This window comes from Panthera uncia, assembly GCF_023721935.1.
Source record: "Panthera uncia isolate 11264 chromosome B3 unlocalized genomic scaffold, Puncia_PCG_1.0 HiC_scaffold_1, whole genome shotgun sequence".
In the NCBI taxonomy this organism is placed as follows: Eukaryota; Metazoa; Chordata; class Mammalia; order Carnivora; family Felidae; genus Panthera; species Panthera uncia.
Genome location: NW_026057582.1, coordinates 59813394 through 59833296, shown reverse-complemented (window position 1 = coordinate 59833296; position 19903 = coordinate 59813394). Strand labels below are relative to the sequence as shown.

The following is a 19903-nucleotide window of genomic DNA, read 5'->3' as shown; positions in this document are numbered from 1 at the left end:
TAGTCCAAGATTATTTGCTCTAACGAATGCTCTATTTTTAAGATTGTTGATATTGACATTAGAATTTTGATTCAGAAGAAGACCATATCAATTACATAAACCTGTGAAAGATTTCAAGATTTACATGGTCATTACCAAACTAAAATTTATGCTGGATCATGCACTATTGTAAATGTTTCGGCAAGAGCGATGTGGTGTAACAGAGGCCATCCACTCGAGCGGTAGAACCTGTAGGAAGTTTTTCTTAACATAATTGCAGGGGCCATTTGGGTTAGAGCAAGGTTGCACTGTAAATCTGCCACTCCTAGAGGGCCAACTTTCTCGATGCATATTGAACCAATATTCTTGCTATGAAACTGTGTAAGCTAGATTCTGTGCCACTATAGTACAATGCTCCTCAATAAACTTGTTTTCACAAAAAGTTTGCCCACTCATGCGTCCCAAGGCTGTTGTAATCTTCATTGTTGAGGCTGATCTAATAGCAGGGACATTATTCTATTTCTTGACATGTTTAAAGTTCTCTAATGAATAAAGCTAACAGCTTATGGCTGCTTCAACTGTCACTTGATTACCCCGAAGGGATTTTCTTTTCTTTTTCTTTTTTTTTTTGTCTTTAAAATTGGCCTCCTAGTTTGTTTTTAACTACCTTGTGCACAGAGGTCTGAAGGGGAAAGCAGATCAAAGATCAGCTCGCAACATAAAAAGCAGCTGTAGTTAATTACAGGCAAATGAAGGACATCTGACCAGATTCTTTATGAGCCGCCTTGTCACACATTCAACAGTCTATAATCTCTGTGACCTTGTCCCTTGGTCCTGAACTGTCGCCAAACCTGAGAAATGGATATGTCTCAAATTATATATGAATTTAAAAAAACGGGAGGAATGTTCAGGGTGTGACTTAGCAAAGAGTGAGTGATGTGGAAGAAGAACACAGTAAACGCGGAGTTACCTGGGATATATAGAAGTCACCTGGAGTTTCCATCGTAAAGTAGCAAGTCTTTTCTCACACTGAAAATAAAGTCATTTGTTATAAAGAGGTAGAGGTAGATAATCAGATTATAAAAGTTAACATGTGAGAAGTGAAATGCAATACTTACTCTGCTATGATTTGAGAGAAATGAACAATACTCCTACAGTGTCCACTATTTGACTTCTCAAAAAATTTTTAACTATTCTTGTTTTTAAGATGCTATTAAAATCTAAATGACTCAAGTAAAAAAATAAGGTTTTCTAATTTTATTTCAATTTTTTATTTTAGAAAGAGAGACAGTGCACGTGAGCTCCATGCTCAGCATGGAGCCTGACACGGGGTTCGATCCCACTACCCTGGGATCATGACCATGAGCTGAAATCAAGAGTCAGATGCTCAACCAACTGAGCTATGCAGGCGCTCAGTTTTTCTAATTTTATTATTTTTAAAATTTGTTTAAATGTTTATTTTTGAAGGAGAGAGAGACAGAGTATGAGTGGGGGAGGGGCAGAGAGAGAGAGACAGAGACAGAGAGACAGAATCTAAAGCAGGCTCCAGGCTCTGAGCTGTCAGCACAGAGCCCGACGTGGGGCTCGAACTCACAAACCGCAAGATCGTGACCTGAACCGAAGTTGGATGCTCAACCGACTGAGCCACCCAGGCGCCCCATCAGTTTTTCTAATTTTAAGAGCAATAACATGTTCATTCCACATATTGAAAAGTCCCAGAAATATCTAAGAAAAAAATACCCCCAAAACCCAGCCTCTGAGAGAATCCTGTTAAGATTTATATTTAAATCAAAACAAAAAAAAATTGAGCACATACTACTGAAAAATCAGTGAAGTTGCACTGTTTGTTGATGGCCAACATGGTTACAAAGCATGGATGAGTGAATGAAAGGTATGGGTTCTGGTAGGTCAGTACCCTGTATCAGCAGTAGGAAAATGGCTGTTAAGGGCCTACATTGGCCCCTTAAAAATGCATCACCAGCATGGATAAAGGAAAAGCCACTGTATCCTCTATAAATCCCAAAGTGATCAGATAGCTCCTGTTTCTGCCTGTTAGCTTACTTCATATAGGCCCAGAATGGCACACTCCATGCCCCAACCTCCACTTTCTTTTGACTAGAGGTTGGGGATTATAGGAAAAATGCCTACTTTACAGGACTGTGTAAGGAAATAGGGGATCATATTTCTAGGTACGCTGTGGAAACTGCAAAGTATTAATTATTTATTAACTATTGTTAGCAGTAATTGAGGTGCCATGGAAAACATTAAAAATGATTAAGAGTCTGCTTTCAAGGAGTTTTTATCAAGTACTTCGAGGTACAATACATAAACAAAAAAAGTTAATTAAAATTTGAAAATAGGTTCAACTTTACAATGCAACGTACCAGGTAATCATCAAGTTACCTGTAAACATCTGAGAAGGAATGATACCATAGCCTATAGGTTTTGGTTTATTTGTTTCTAAACAAACATATCAGAACTAACCAACATGAGTGAGTGTGATCCTTTTCAAAGCTGTCACCTTCACTGCCTATAAACATGAAAAAGGTATTGCCAAGGTTTAAAAACTTTTTTGGATTCTATGGGATTCCCTTGTTGTATATAACTTTTAAACACCTAAAGTTGTAATTTTGAAGACAGATTCAATTTCTGGAAAGAACTGAGTATCAGATAGAACCAAGAATAGTGAATACAGAGACTGATACCTAAAGAAATGTCACCACATATTAATGAAATCATTTTATAAAAGACAAATTATTTCTGAAGAGAATTCCAAGAGTGGGTATCCAAAAAATATTTTGATTAAGGCAGTGCCTTGAAATAAGCTACTATTCAATATTCAACACTGTGAATAAATTCTGATTTATTCTCCAGTTTAAAAAGTCCTGGTTACTTTATATTCAACTCTGTAATTTCATAGGACTTCAGAGGAGGGAGATACGAGAAAGCTTTGCAGTCTAATTTGGACTTGATTTGTTAGCAGATGAAGAGTGAATTTTAGAGAAGTTGAGTGATATGTAAAAAATGATGGTAGGTCACAGAGAACTTTTAGGGCAGTGAAAGTACTCCTTATGATACTATAACGATAGATACATGTCATTATACATTTGTTACAAATCATAGAATGTACATCACCAAGAGTGAAACCTAATATAAACTATGGACTTTAGGTGATAATGATGCATCAATGTAGGTTCATCCATTCTAACAAAAGTACTGCTCTGGTGGGGGATGTTGATAATGGGAGGTGTTGTGTGTGTGTATAGGAGCGGAAGGTATATGGGAATCCTCTGTATCTTTTCCTCATGTACACTCTAAAAAAATAAAGTCTATTAAAAATGATGGTGGGGAATCACAAGGCATTGATGGGAGGAAAGAATAATTAGAAATCATTCCAGGCAAAGGATAAAAAAGAGTATAAATGAGAGAAGAAGGCAAAGCTCTGGGAAATGAAAGGATTTCAACACAAGGCTCTCCAATAAAACTTTCTGCAATTACGGAAACATTTTATAATCCGTGCTATCCCACATGGCAGCCACTAGCCTCATGTGTGGCTACTGAGCATACAAAATGTGGCTATTATGACTGAAGAAATGATATTTTGTTTTTGTTTCCTTTTAATTAATTTAAATGTAAATAGCCATATGTGTATAGCAGTTACCATTCTAGATAGTGCAGGATGGAGCATGGAGTGAGGGTGCTGTGAAATAGGGATGGAGAGTTACATAGGACATAGCCAGACACTGGAGGATCTTCAGCTAAGTTAGGGAACATTAAATTTATCTCAGGGAACATGAGAAGCCAATGAAAAGATTTAAGAGGGGGAGTAATGCACATAATCAATTTATTTGCTTTTTGGCATCAGGCTACAACAGAAAGGATGGATTAGGGTTGGGATGATGGTTGAGGCAAGGGTGCCAGGGAAGAGGCTATTGGATCATCCAGACAACAGATGTAATATCTAAAAGGGTAGAAATAAAGGCACGGCACTTGAGGGACACTTGGGAAGTGGAGAAAAGGATGGATTGGATGTTAGGAATAAGAGAGGTGGAGGGAGAGATATATGAGACCTGAGGATGATGGATGATGGAACCATTCACTGAAGAACAGCTCTGAGGAGAATGACAAGTTCAGTTAGGGACATGTTGAAGGTGAGGGGCCTGCTAGGCATCCAAGTGGGATGATACACATTTGTGAGCCATGCACATGTGGGTGGCCATGGAAACAATGGGAGGGGATAACACTCTTCAGGGTGAGTCTGAAAGTAAGAAGAGGGACTAGGACAAAACCCCAAAGAATACCAACACCCTGACATGATTCTTCTGTTTTTATATCAGTCTTCTATTCATCCCTGCCTATTGTAGCAAGCCATATTAATCTGCACTTGTCTTTTAAATAAAAAAAACCCAAGCTCACAGTCTCAGTGCTCCATGGCACCCCACAGTATTTGGCAATTTCTCACCACCCAACCCCCCATTTTTAGGAGGCACTGGCATATGAACAGTGTTATTCTAAATTCGGGTTTTTTCATTCAGGACACAATTTCAGAGAAAACAGAGTGAACTCTACTGCAAAAAAAAAAAAAATTACTGGTGACAGAGACTATATGAGTTAAGCATGTTTTAAAAGAAGTTAATAAGAACACAGTCATCAAAAAAACTCCACAAGTTTTCTCTCTCCTGTAAACAGATTAGCAAACAAATGTCCAGTGCCCTTACTACATTTGGCAAGCCATCAAATAAGCTACTAACAATTAATCACATCACAAAACAAGAAAATACACTGATTTTTTAAAGTGGAAGCATAACACAAACTCTCCTAGCTAAATACAAACAATGATACCATTCCAGCGAATTCAAGTTTGCTTTATCAAGTTTTTACTATGCAAATCATAGCCTTAATGGAGGGTGCCATTGCTCCTATACAGAACTTGTGATCACGCATGGTAAAGGTATATAAGTACCACTCTTAATTATTCAGGTGTATCAGACTGTCAAATGCTCTTATTTGAGGAAGCGTAGCTAGTAGATTAATTGAGATACAACTTATTTCACTTTAAATATTCATAAAAGCTAGCAGGCAATCCAAGTGTAAGTCTAGGGACCTTAGGGTCATTCCTATTTCAAGAACCCGACAGGCACTTCTCCATAAATAGATTATGATAGACCCCAAGTTGGGACATTCTTTAATTTAACAGCCTCTTATTAAGCATTTACTAAGTATCAAAATAGAGCTTTCACCATCCTGCTGAGCAGTTTGGACCTTACAGGTATGAAATAAGAAGTCTCAAAGTGTTGGAAGATGAGAGATGGTGGGGTAGTGACAAGATCTCATCTTTGTTTTCAGAAAGAGAACATTGGCAGCAGAACTACAATGCAGAGAGACCAAATTCATGAGACCAGTTAGAAGATTTACATTAATAGGGATGAAAAAAAGATTAGTCCATGAAATTGGGAAGTGGTGACGGGGATGGAGAGAAAGGGATTAAAGATACTTAGAAGTTGATTGGGAATTGAGAAATAATTCGGAGATTATCGCCTGGGGTGATTGAGTAGATGTTTTTGATCCCAGGGGGTATATCTCTAAAAATATTAATTATTTCTTAGCCTCTATTTGTGGTACTTTCCTAAGAAGTACCTTGGAGGTGTTAAAAACTCATTAGTGGCTTATTTTGGAATTATAGTCATTTCTTTATTGAACAGACCTGTCAAGTAGTTAATGATCTGTAAAACTCTTAACTGAACCGGGAAGAGCTCTTTAATTCCTTAAATCAAAGATCCTTTTATTGTATTTTGTAAATTCTGATTTGCTTCTCTAAATGAATTGTATGTATCTTTCAGTGTGTGTTTTCTAGCCCCTGAACTGTGAGGAAAATTTTATTAGTTTTCAATATGATCAAAGGGAAACCAAACCCAACCTGTTAGCTTTCTAAAAATCAACATACTAGAGATTTTAAAAGCTCTTGTGAAACTAAATCAGCAGTTGTCGTGAAGCTGTACTCTATTCCTAAAATGATATTTCTTTTTTTACTTTTATTGCTGCTTCTACTAATAATAATTCTATTACTCTTACTACAACTATTACTATCATCACCACTATTAAAACTAGCTTACTTTCAGTGCTTTTATATATCAAAGCTGTTGCACATATTTTGTGTATTAATTCATTCATTAACTCATTGCTGACAAAAGTATTCACAGCTGCACTCTGAAGAGAATACCAAATTTTCCCCACTTTATTAATGAGAAGATTGAGGCACAGGGAAGAGAAATAACTTCCCAAGCCCCCACAACTATTAAGAGGCAGAGTTGGGATCCAACCCTGTTGTGCCCTATTACTTTGGTGGTCACCAATCAACTATACCTCCCAGCATTCCGGTCCTGGTGGAATGCCTTTTCCCATTGACTCCAAGCTCACCCCATGACTGATTTTGGACACTGAGACATTAGCATGTGTTATGTAAGCAGAGGCTTAATAAGCCACTTTCACACTGGTATTTTCTCAGCTGGCACACTTATTTTGGAGATCCAGCTGCCATGTGCTGAATAGTCTAAGCCAGATGGAGAGGCCACATGAAGGAGAACAGAGACTCTCCAGTCTTGCCCAAGAGCCTACGCCAACAGCCAGCCACGTGAGGGAGTCATCTCTGCCACTGCAGCCACCATTTGATTGTAACTGCATGAAAGACTCCAATCAAGGCCAGCAGAACTACCCATGTGTGTCCAAGCAACCTGCAGAATTGTGAGACATGATAAAAATGGCTGTTTTAACGAAACCCAATTAGTCTGTGCTCTTAACCACTTTGCTATCCTGAGCTACAGTTACCTTCCTAAAAAATCATTACAGATAGCTAGCTAGCTAGCTAGGTCTATATCTCTATGTATCTCACTGAGTATTTCTTTACTGTGTGCTTATTATAGCTACTTACTGTCTTAAATCCATATTTATAAAATGTGTCTTCTCTGTGTGGTATACTACATGACTTATTATCTATCTTAAATAAAAAATATATCCTGGGAATTAAAAACTGATAAACTACCTATCCATTGCCAAGAAAGTTCAGTTTTACCACAAGAACCAATTTGTAGAAAGGATTAGACCTATTTCACTAACTCTGTTAAGAATTTATAACAACAATGTTTACTCATTCAATCATTCAACAAATAGTTAAAATTTATTGCACAAATGTTATGTACCAGTAACCATGCCAAGCAGTTTGCATACATTTGCTCCTCACAACCATAAGGTTGTACGAGGGATGGGGATGTACTAAAAACCATGCTGGAGGTCATGGCTAGTAAGTGTCAGAGCCTGACCAGGCTCAAGTTCATCTAACTTGAGTCCAAGATCTTGCCCCACATTCTGCTGCACTTGGTGCCTCTCTACAGGCAGCAGGCACTAATAAAATCCTAGTTGATTATGGCAGTTAAGGCCTTAGAATCTGACTGAAAGCATTACTGAATATACAGTCTCATTAAAAATGAGTCTCACTCAAAACTCCCATTTCTAGAAATTGAATTCAATGAATACATTGAATTGATGTAGTCTAAAATTGAAGATAAATCTATAGATTATTTTAAAATTAATATACAAACACAAATTAATGTTTAATGCATAAACTTTTTTGTGGGTAAACGTTTGCCTACATGTTAATTTGCAAAGATTTTAAGCCTCTGCTTGGCTAAAGGTAATCCTTCTTAGGCAGGAGTCCTCCTTGGACTATCCTCGTTAAGTTAGGTGCACATCTTAGCTCTCTTGTAATGTATCACAGTGAATTCTAATGTTGTATTCACCAATCTACCTCCTAATTCTCTTCCACCCACACTGGATTGTGTGGACTTTCAGAACAAGACTTATTTATTAAAAATTGATTTTATCATATAGTATCTTTGGTGAAAGAATAAATCCCTGGGTAGAAGGAGGCCTCAAGGCAACATTTCTCCCTTCTCTCCCCAGCAGCCACCCACTGGGTTGCCTTTCCACCTGCCAATGGCTGAGAAAATCTGTTCATTCTATTAAGAGATAATATTAATAATGTAACTTTAAGTAATAATGTAATTTTAAGTAATGGTAAAACTTTAAGTTTTTGTTATTTTAAGTCATTTCTTTCCTTCCAATTTCAAAAAACTTTTGACCTATACAATATGGGTTTAAGGACAAGAAAATGATACATAAAAAAAAGAGAGAGAGAAATTCCTAACACAAAAACTACTATATAAGCTTCTATATTGTTTACATAGTTAAAATCCAAAACGTATCTTGGGAAGAATAAACACCTTACAGTAGAGGTAGAAGTAGTGATGTCTGAACTGACTTAGGAAGGATAAGAACGAGTTGTTTGAGTAGATGTTTATAATCCTTTTCATTATTAGTGGTAGAAAAATAGGGGGTAAAAAGTCTGAGTGAAGTGATTCCTTAGTCTATCGTAAATCGTATGTTTTCAAAAGAACCTTTTATAGTTCATTTAATTGTAATCAGAGTAAATCAATCACAGCAAATGCTAAGTATTAATTTTCTTAGGTACTAAGTTAAGTATGAATGAATGGAAAGCACCATGTGGGTGTGTCTTTGATAGACATGGAAATTCAGAATCAGATAGGTCAGAACATTCTGAATTATCACAGTAAAGCTTGAGGGATATTCTAAGAAGGACAGACACACTCCAAGAAATATTAGGTTTTTACAATATATGATTATGCAGAATATTGCTAGGTCATGTAATAAGAAGTCACAGTAATATGGGACAGTTGTAGTTATGTAAGGGTTTCCCTTAATAAGCAACTCTTCTAAGCAACTCTTCTAAGGCAGATCTTCCACCTGAAAGCTAAATGCTAAATACACTGACATTGGCAGAAGGTGAACAAGAATAAATGAACATAAACTTTCTGCAAATCAGAAAGACTTTAAGGAAATTTCCAGCTTAGAATAAATACGTGTTTAATTTGCTTCCAGATTCCCTTATACTTGACTGGTTTTAATCACCGTGACGAAAATTAATAAATGATTTGTCAGTGTTTGGGAGACAGTATAGTCTCCATCTGGTATATTTGAGGCCTGTGAAAACATTTTCCAGTACTACCCAGTGACAGAAAACATTGGTAAGGTAAGCTCTTACAGCTGAAATGCAGCAGTTGATTGCCAATGGAAGCTACAGAAAAGGATGATTAATATAAACAGGCTTTTGCCTGTGTTTCACAGCAACATTACATAAAGCAGGGCTATTTCAGGAGACTTTTATATTTTAATTTCCAAGAGTCCATAGGGTAAGGGGTTTTTTTCTTCATCTTGTTTGATCTTTGATATTTAAGACCAACTTCTGTGTTTTGTTTATTTTTTCTTTGCATTGGAAAAAGAACATAAAGTGAGTGACAACACATAATCAGGGCTAATTGGTATTTTTCAGAGAAAAAAAAAGAAAACACCTTTTATGATGAGCCAAATGCAAACATTTTACAAATAGGGTATCTTGCACCAAATAATCATGTCAGGAAAAAAAATGGTTATGTTGCATGCATGGAAGTATTTGTTAGTTTCAAATTTAATCACAGCAAGTGGTTTTAATTTATATTTCCCTAAAATTTGGCTATTACACAAAGCAAGCACTTTAAAGGACTGATTGTCTTCTCCCTGAAGGAAAGAAACTGAAAGTTGATTTCAAACTGAAAGGGATAATAGAGACAAAACATTTTAAATAAAAATAAATAAAGGGGGTAGGTAAACCATCCAGTGGCTAGCTTGTTTAATATAAGATTATTTAGTTTCTCTTTTAAAAAAAAACTATTTTTTCACTCTAAAAATGATCAGAATGATGCAAGCTAACTATTCTTCCTTAATATACTATCAAATATGTAGGGGTCTCCTTGCTGCACTGTTGGTAAGGGCTGTGTTGCCGAAACAGGTGATGACAGCAGTACTATTTTGTGTTATTTTAGCCGTCACTAGCCTTCCTAGTATTTTTCACCACTCCCACTTGCTGGCAGTATATCATGGCACAGTTTCAACAGAATTCTACTATGAGCTGTGAGCTAACTGGGAAATGTCAACATGTAAAGCCATGTCTAGAATTAACCTGTCTTTAACAAGGGCAAACTCCCACACTCTCTCTTCTCTCTCAAAACTTAATTACAGCAGGAGTACAGCAAAAGGGGTGGAGAAGATTGGATGAGGAGATGCTAGAGACAATTCTATAACCAAAGATAAGATAATCACACAAAATCCACCATGAGCATTTTGCTATGGAGCTAGAAACTAATATTGTTCGTCTTGTCAGAAAACAAACTCTTCTAATTAAGAACCACATGGCCATCAGAGTAAGACTCTCTATCCCTCCAAAGTGAAAGGATCATGCCCTTCAGCTTATTGTAATGCATGCCACGTCCCCTCTTCTCCGGAACATCTGACTTTAATTGAACAGCTATTGAGATTCCTGCTGTGACACCCTAGAAGTATCATCACACTTTTTAGGCATCAGCCTTGGCTGTGATCTGCCCCATGTCCTCTTTAATGACAAGAGGTCAACATTCTATCTCAAACCAAGTTACACATTATATGATGGCTTCTCTTAGCACTGTTGACCTTCTCACTGCTTGTTGACCTTGAAAAATGACTGGTAACCACCAGACAAATCAGCAAAACTCCTGAAGGTCATGGCCCCTGTGTAACCTAATCAGCATCTCTAAATAATTTGTCAGAATCAAGTTGAGAGTCATACGCTCAAAGGACATTACTGCCTACATTACTTCTTGGGTAAGAAGTGGGTCCATAAGGATATCTGTGGAAAGACTATAGAAATAAAAAAGAAATGTTAAAAAACTTTGGTAAGATTTGAGAAAACAAAGAAATAAAAGGTGGCTTTTAGATTAAAAAAAATTGATTATAGCATTTCCTGGATTCTCAGCAATATGAGAAAATTTCACCAACTAAAAAACAGAGATTTAAGACTCTGGACTATTGTCAATACAAGTGGCCTCTGACAATGCTACTAGCATCCTGGGGATCATAAAATGACATGAAAAAGAGCTCAGATGTTGTCTCATGAGATCACTTCTCATTCAAGCTGTTTGTCCTTTATCTTCTCATAAATTAATGTATTATAAACCCCACCATCAGGGAAAATAAATAGAAGTATTTCTCATTCTTTCTTACACATATATAGTTCAAAGCTACTCATAGTGTTCTAGCACAAAACAAACAACACACAATGTATTTCCAACATAGTTTTCATTGAGGTTTAATTTAAATTCACTATTTAACAACTGTGGATAATGTGAATATGTTGGTGGGTTCCACTAAAACACATAAAGAGATGCTGTTTGATTGTAGGCCATAATGGCATAAATTGTGAATTTTGTTTAAATGACATAAACTCAGTTCAATTAATTTTGAAAATGTGGGCACATACTCTGACAAAATTAAGGTAATTAGCTTATAACTACTACCTAAGAACTGTTGAGTTCCAGATCTATTATCTAGATTTGATCTCTCTATGGCTCAGAGCCAGCTTTTAAATGATCTCCTGGACAGTTCCACCTGAATGTCTCTTGAGCACCTAAATCTCAATCTGACCAGAACAGAATCTCTCATCTCTCTTCCCAGCCCCACCACCAACCTCCTCCTCCTTTGGCTCCCCCCATCCATCCTACACACAATAATGCAAATCAGAAGCTTCATCTTCAACCTAGAAGCCCTCTAAATCGTGGGATTTCTCACACCTTGATTTCTCTTAAATCTCTTCCTTTCTCTGTTTCTACTGTCTTTATCAAATGTCAGGCCTTCCTTATTTCTGAGTGGACTTGAACAATATCCTCCACTATGGCTCTTTCTGCTTCAAGCTTCTCTTCACTCTTCTTGCATATCTGATATTGATGTTCCACTGCCTCATTGATTGCCCACTACTCATAAGAAAAGATTCACCTAAACCCCATCTTTTTGTCCAGGACTTCATCTCCAATATTCAACCCCCTCCCTTGGTGTATCTCCTGTTTTCTGACCCTAGAAAAGTAACTGCATATCTTGTTTGACCCTGGCCTTCTGGACACCAAGGGTCAGAATGCCCCACATTCCTATCTGCCTTTTGAATGCCACTTGGGCAACTCTAAACAGAGAGAAGCCTCTTTTCCACAATTTGTTATTTATATCCTGTTTCTTACAATAATTTTGTACATATGTATTCCTTTTCCCACCAAAATGTAAGCTCCTCAAAAAACAGAATCTATGTATTATTCACATTTTGGTCCTTAGCATCTATCACAATGCATAGTGCACAGAAGGCAACTTAGTAATGTTGAATATAGTAAATAAAGAAATGTAGCAATAAAGCACTGAAAGATGCTTCAGTTCTTGGATTCAGAGCTATATAAATAAGACATAAACTATAGAGGCAAACTAATGGCATTATGGTTTGACTAGTCCCTAGTCAAACATTAGTGAAATATTATTTATAAAGAAAATAATTAAGTTCCTGGCAAAAATAATGCTAATTATATAAAAGCCAAGAGGTACCTTGTATTGTACCATTAGTAGAAAAGATTAAAAATATTTACAGACAAAGGTGAAGTTTTGGAAAATGAAGATTTCATTTTCAGTAACAACCTGACTAAAAGCAAATTAAATGTTCTCATCTGAAAAACTGAAACTGGCATCACAATCTTATTGCTTTTTGCCATTTCATGATTATAAGTGTTTTCAGGGTCTGAGATGTGTGATTTAGCATCACTTGTGTGTATGAACAATCTGCATTGTTCAAGGCACTAGACGTTGGGGAAGAGACAAAGGCTCCTTATGTGACTGTGATGCAGAAGTACACTCTCTAAAAAGGAATATAAAATGCAAAGCCCCATAAGTTCCTTAGGTTAGGCCAGCTTCCTTAGTGTATAAGATTTACTATAAAGATTGAGCTAAAAAAGTTGCAAAAAATCTTAACATCAGTATAGCAGATGTTAGACATACTTTGAGCTCCAGATGTCCACAAACAGCCTTGCTACACTTAGTCAGACCCATGGGTCACCCACCCTAGAATCACATGTCTTTACAGAGATCAAGGGATGATTGTGGGATGCCATGGTTTTCCTCCAAAATGCCAAGCTCAACATGATAAGCAACTATTTCTCAAACATCCCCAGTTTCCTAAATAACTTACTGAAAAGCTATCATCCTCAAGTTGATTTAAATCCTTCCTGAAAAACAAAATTTACTACAGACTCCCGATCTGGACCTAGGGAATTGGCTGGACTTGAATCAGAATTGTTTTCAGAATTGCAGGATGAGAAAGCCCAACACAGAGGAGTTTAAAGAGAGGATTTCACCAAGGGCAGGGAAATATTGTCCACAATAATTGTGTAAATCTAGAGCCATTTTTAGAAATAACCTTCAATTTAATATAAATAAATTTCATACTTTCTCATTGTAGATGATCAGAAACCAACACAACTGTAAAAGTAGAAAAAAAATGCAGAAGCTATAACTTTGTCACACATCTTTATTACCTTTAAAATAACTAATGAAAAACATTCACACACACATACAAAAAAAAACCCACCAAATGGTGGGGAAGAAAAAGAAGCTGTAAAGGGAAAAGCCAAAAGATCCTTTTAAGTGTAAGACACATAAATTTTTCTTTCTCTCTCTCTTTTTTAACTACCCTCCTCTGTGAAAAAGGTTTTATGTGATCAGTCAGAACTTCTAGATAGTAACTAAACAGAGAAAAAAAGACATTAAAAAGAGATAGAGTCCAACCATAGACACCAAAACAGAGTTCATGGTCTTCCTATTGCTCCTAGAAATAATTATCTCAAGAAGAAAAGAAGATACATGATCAGTTTTATAACCTCAGATGCCAGTCTTCTCTAAATCTTAAACCAAAACTATTTACTAAATCCACTTTGCCATTAGGTATAATATCTTACTTTAAAGTGCTTTGGAGTGAGATTTAAACAGCTATTTCCATGTTAAAAATTAGTGAATTGCTTATTAGATTATATCTTCATTAGATTTCTTTATCCATGCTTAAACATAATATATTTATTGAGCCATCTTTTTTAGTAAAAACTCCTAATCCAGTTTTAGAAGTACTGAATGAATTCTAAGTATATTTTAACTTTTGTATGAATACTTGCTAAGAGATATATCAAACTGACATTGAAATAATATATTACTCTGGGGTCAGGATTTCATAATGGCATTTCCTAAGTCCCAGCAATTCCTGTATCTACTGAAATTCTAAAATTCCTCCTTGATATTCCTAGCGTGGAATGGGAGAAATAAATTAAATATAAATATAAATTTATACACACAATACACACACATACATATGTGTGTGTGGTGTGTGTGAAATAAATATAAATATAAATATATACACACAATACCCACACATACATACGTGTGGTGTGTGTGTGTGTGTGTGTGTGTGTGTGTATGTTTATGGATATTTCAAGTCTTTGGGTATGGATACTCAAAGACTTGAAATACCAAGGACTGAATTTTTGGTAATTACACAGGAGGCCAAAGAACAGATAGTATAAGTTTTGATTGAATCATATACATACACTCGATTTGCAATCAAATGTTTCCTTGCTAAAGACCACAGACCAAATTATTATATCACATATTTAAAGACAAAAGACAAAGAATAGTGATGAATGAAAGTAAAGATCTTGCCAATGAATTTCATTCTCTGTAAACAAAATTACACTACCATAAAAGCTGTTATTTTGTAAAGATGTCCTGAAGATATTTTGTTTTGTCAGTTCTGCAAACTTTTCTGATTGCTAATTTCAGCTCTGGAAATCAGTCAAATAAACACAAACACACAAGATGTAGTTGAAGAAGCAAGTTTAGAAGTTTTGCTGTCTTGAGAAGTAAACCAGTTAATATTTCTTCCAGAGACTGTTAATTTTAAGAACTTCATATTTCTAGTTACGTTAAAAGTTTTTTTTAATCGTGATTTATTTTTGAGAGACAGACAGCGTGAGCATGGGAGGAACAGAGAGCGAGGGAGAATCTGAAGCAGGCTCCAGGCTCTGAGTGTGTCACAGAGCCTGACACACGGCTTGAACTCACGAAGTGCGAGTCCACGACCTGAGTCGAAGTCGGATGCTTAACTGACTGAGCCACCCAGGTGCCCCTAGTTCTCGTTACCTTTGTGGTAGGGCAAATGTTCTCTAGACAATATATCTATCCTACTACAGAGATACATCCATCAAAAAAACTATTGATCCAGGTAAAATAACTCCTGGTATCAATTACAGTTTAATATCCATGGAAAATTTAGAATTATAAAGCAGGCTCCATTTGAAATTTTATGTTCACATGCAGGTGGCAGGAATATGATATAATTTTTTAAAATATGGGAGGGGGGGGTGGTGATCCAGGATGGTGGCACGGAAGATCCTGAACTCACCTCTTCCCACAGACGCTGAATCTCCAGTGATGTATGAAATAGTTCCCACTGAAGAAGATGTGAAAACTAGGTGCACAGCTCTTTCATTACAAATAGTAAAGAGCCACACTGACATGGATATGAGAAGCAGAGATGTGGTCTTGCCAAAAATCTCACCCTTGATACAGCGACACACAATTGGGAGAGATCTCACAAATACAGAGCTTCTCCCTGAGGAATGAGGGGTTCATGACCCACATCAGGTACTCCAGCACTTGAAATCTGCAACAGAAAGATGAGCCTCCAAAACATCTGACTTTGAAAACCAATGGGGTTCATGTACAGGGGACCCAAAGGAAATGGAGGGTCCCAAATGGAGTGGAGATACTTTCTTAAAGGGTTTGTATGCAGACTCATGCACCCAAGGGGCCAGCACAAAAGCATCAGTTTGAAAAGTGCCTAGACTATAGGAAAAGATTCATTTGCTATATTATAGTGACTTCTGGAGGGCAGGGGACTGTTGGAACTCTCTTTGGGGAATAGAGGTGCTGGTAGGTGCCATTTTTGCCTTCTCCTTCTCCCTTGACAGCATGGGTGGGCATGCCCTGGCCCTGTGCCTTCCAGCCACTGTGTGAAAGCAGGCAGGCATGCCCTGACCTTGCATTCTCCTCATGAAAGTCAGTGGGAGATAGACAAAATGAAAAGATGTAAAGTGTAGTACCAAAAACAAATTGTAGCAGGGTGTGGTTAAAATGTAGAGTTTTAGAATGTGTTCGAACTTAAGTTGCTATCAACTTAAAATAGGCTGTTATATATATAGGCCATTATATGTGATTCTAGTGGTAACCAAAAAGCAAAAACTTCCAGTGGATATACAAAAGATAGTAAGAAAGGAATCGATGCATAACACTAAAGAAAGTCATCAAATCATGAGGAAAAAGAGCAAGAGAATAAGAAAGCAACAGAGAGGAACTATAAAACAGCCAGAAAACAATTAACAAAATGGCAATAAGTACATATCTATCAATAATTACTTTAAATGTAAATGAACTAACTTGTCCAATCAAAAGACAGAGTGTCTGAATGGATAAAACAAAACAAAACAAAACAAAACAAAACAAAAACAAGACTCACCTATATGCTGCTTATAAGACACTCACCTGAGATGTAAAGATGCACATAGGCTGAAATTGTAGAGACGGAAAAAGATATTACATGTAAACAGAAACCAAAACAAAGCTTGTGTATCTATACTTATATCAGAAAAAAGAGACTTTAAAACAAAGACTCTAAGTAAAAGACAAAGAAACACATTACATAATGATAAAGGGGTCAATCCAACAAGATATAACATTCGTAAATATATATGCACCCAACATACAAGCACCTACATATATAAAGCAAATATTACATGGTCAGCATTACCCTGATACCAAAACCAGACAAAGACATCATATACACACACACAAAATCACAGACTATGTCCCTGATGAACATAGATCCAAAACTCCTCAAGCAAATACTAGCAAACTGAATTCAACTATACGTTAAAAGGACCATACGCTGTAATCAAGTGGAACTTATTCCAGGGATACAGGATGATTCAACAACTGCCAATCAACTGACATGATACATCACATTAACAAAATGAAGGATACAAGTCATATGATCATCTCAATAGATGCAGAAAAAAGTATTTGACAAAATTCAACATCCATTTATGATAAAAACTCTCAACAAAGTAGGCATAGAGGAACATGCCTCAACATAATAAAGGTCATATATGACAAGCCCACAGCTAACATCATATGCCACAGTGAAAAGCTGGAAGCTTTTCTTCTGAGATCAGGAACAAGACAAAGATGCCCACTCACCATTTTCATTCAACATAGTATTGGAAGTCCCACCCAGAGAAACTTGGAAAGAAAAAAATAAAAGGCATCCTAATTAGAAAGGGAGAAGTAAAACTGTCACTATTTCCAGATGACATAATTATATAGAGAGAAAACCTTTAACACTCTACCAAAAAACTGTTAGAACTAATAAACAAATTCAGTAAAGTTGCAGGTTACATAATTTTTATACATCTTATACACTAATAATGAACTATCAGAAAAGGAAACTGAGAAAATAATCCCATTTACAATTATATATAAATAATGAAATACTTAGGAACAGATTTAACCAAGTAGGTAAAAGATCAGTACACTGAAAACTATAAGAAAATAATTTAAGAAACTGGACACGCAGATAAACGGAAATATATCCCATGCTCATGGATTGAAAGAATTAATATTGTTAAAATATCCATACTACCCAATGTAAGCCACGGATTCAATGCAATCCCTATCAGAATCCCAAAGGCATTTTTCACAGAAATAGAACAAACAATCCTAAAATTTGTATGGAACCACAAAAGACCCAGAATTGTTAAAGCAATCTTTAGAAACAAGAACAAAGCTGGAGGCATCACACATCCTGATTTCAAAACATGTTACATAGTTATAATAATTACAACAGTATGATATTGGCATAAGGACAGACATAATGACCAATGAAACAGACTGTAGAGCCCAAAAGTAAATCCACACATACATGGTCAATTAATTTATAGTAAAGGACACTAGAATATACAATAGGGAAAGGACAGTCTCTTTAATAAATAGTGTTGGGAAATCTGGACAGTCATATGCAGAAGAATGAAACAAGGCTACTGTCTTACACCACTAACAAAAATTAACTCAGAATGGATTAAAAACTTGAATGTTAAGACCTGAAACCATAAAACCTACTAGAAGAAAATACAGATGATAAGATCCTTGACTTTGGTCACGAAAATGGTTTCTGACTCCAAAAGCAAAGGTAACAAAAGCAAAAATAAGTAAGTAGGACTATGTCAAACTAAAAAGCTTCTGCACAGCAAAAGAGACTATCAACAAAATGAAAAATCAACCTACAAATAGGAAAAAAAATTGTAGATCATACATCTGACAAGGGGCTAATGTCCAAAATATATGAAGAACTCATACAATTTAGTTGCAAAAAAAAATCATTCTGATTTTAAAAAAGGGGGGGGGGGGACAAAGAATCCGAATAGACAATTTTCCAAAAGAAGACATCCAGATGGCCAACAGGCATATGGAATGATGCTCAACATCACTCACTAATTATTAGAGAAATGCAAATCAAAATGACAATGAGATATCACTATGGCTTTTAACACAAAGATAAGAAATAACAAGTGTTGGGGCACCTGAGTGGCTCAATTGGTAGAGTATGCAACTCTTGATCTTGAGGTTGTAGGTTTGAGCCCCACGTTGGGTGTAGAAGATCACTTAAAATAAAACCTTAAAAAAAGAGAGAAATAATGAGTGTTGGCAGGGATGTGGAGAAAAGGGGGCATTCTATGCACTGTTGGTGGGAATATAAAATGGTACATCCAGTATGGAAAACACTACGACAGTTACTAAAAAAATTAAAAATACAACTACATATGATCCAGTAATTCTTTTGGGTGTTTATCAAAGAAAATAAAAACACTAATTCAAAAAGACATATGCACTCTTATGTTCATTGCAGTATTATTTATTTACAAAAATTTTTTAATGTTTATTTATTTTGAGAGAGAGAGAGAGGGAGAGAGAGAGAGAGCATGAGCAGGGGAGGAGCAGAGAGAGAGGGAGACAAAGAATCCAAAGCAGGCTCCAGGCTCCAAGTTGTCAGTACAGAGCCTGATGGAGGGCTTGAACTCACGAACTGTGAGACCATGACCTGTCACATGCTAAGTGACTGAGCCACCCAGGTGCCCCGCAGCATTATTTATAATAGCCAAGATAAGGAAACAACCTAAGTATTCTTTAGAGAATGAATGGATAAAGAATATATACAAAGTATATACTAAATATTTATTATACTATACTATATATACACTATATGCTATATGTAATTACTAGAGTAATTATATATAGTAATATATATTATAATATATATATACTATATAGTATATATAGTAATTATAGTAATCTAAATATAATAATATAGTCAATATAGCAATGTATCTCATATATAGTAATATATATTACTGTATATTATTATATCCCATATATAAATTATATACTATAGTAATTATATATAGTAATATATATAATGGGATACTACTTAAAAAAAAGAAATGAAATATTTCCATCTGTGACAACATGGATGGAACTTGAGGGTATTACACTAAGTCAATTAAGTCAGAGGAAAACAAATACCTTACTTATATGTGCAATATAAAACAAAACAAAACAAAACAAAATAGATACAGAGAACAGAATGGTGATTGCCAAGGAGAAGGGGGATTGTGAGGTGGGTAAAATGGGGGATAGGGATCAAGAGGTACAAACTTCCAATCATAAAATAAATAGGTGATAAGGATATAATGTACAACATGGTGACTGTAGTCAGTAATATTGTATTGCATATTTGAAAGCTACCAAAAGAGTAAATCTTAAAAGTTCTCATCACAACAAAAAAATGTTTTGTAACTGTGTTTGGTGATGGATGAAC

At 35.9% G+C, this 19903-nt stretch overlaps 1 protein-coding gene across 13 annotated transcripts in view; it reads right to left on the bottom strand.

Annotated features, from left to right (window-relative positions):
- The window catches only part of SLC25A21 (solute carrier family 25 member 21), a 483599-nt gene that overhangs the window by 214462 nt on the left and 249234 nt on the right, over positions 1 to 19903 (bottom strand). For 9 of the 13 annotated variants that reach the window (XM_049611614.1, XM_049611618.1, XM_049611608.1 and 6 more), the window contains exons 1-4: positions 18609 to 18712; positions 17230 to 17271; positions 16516 to 16539; positions 950 to 1008 (exon numbers count right to left, since the gene is read on the bottom strand). The exons of 1 other annotated variant lie outside the window; for it this stretch is intronic. The gene's annotated coding sequence lies outside the window, so the exon portion shown is untranslated. Of the gene's footprint in view, positions 1 to 949; positions 1009 to 16515; positions 16540 to 17229; positions 17272 to 18608; positions 18713 to 19903 lie in introns of those variants that run through there. 3 more of the 13 variants (XM_049611609.1, XM_049611613.1, XM_049611610.1) reach the window with 2 other exon arrangements.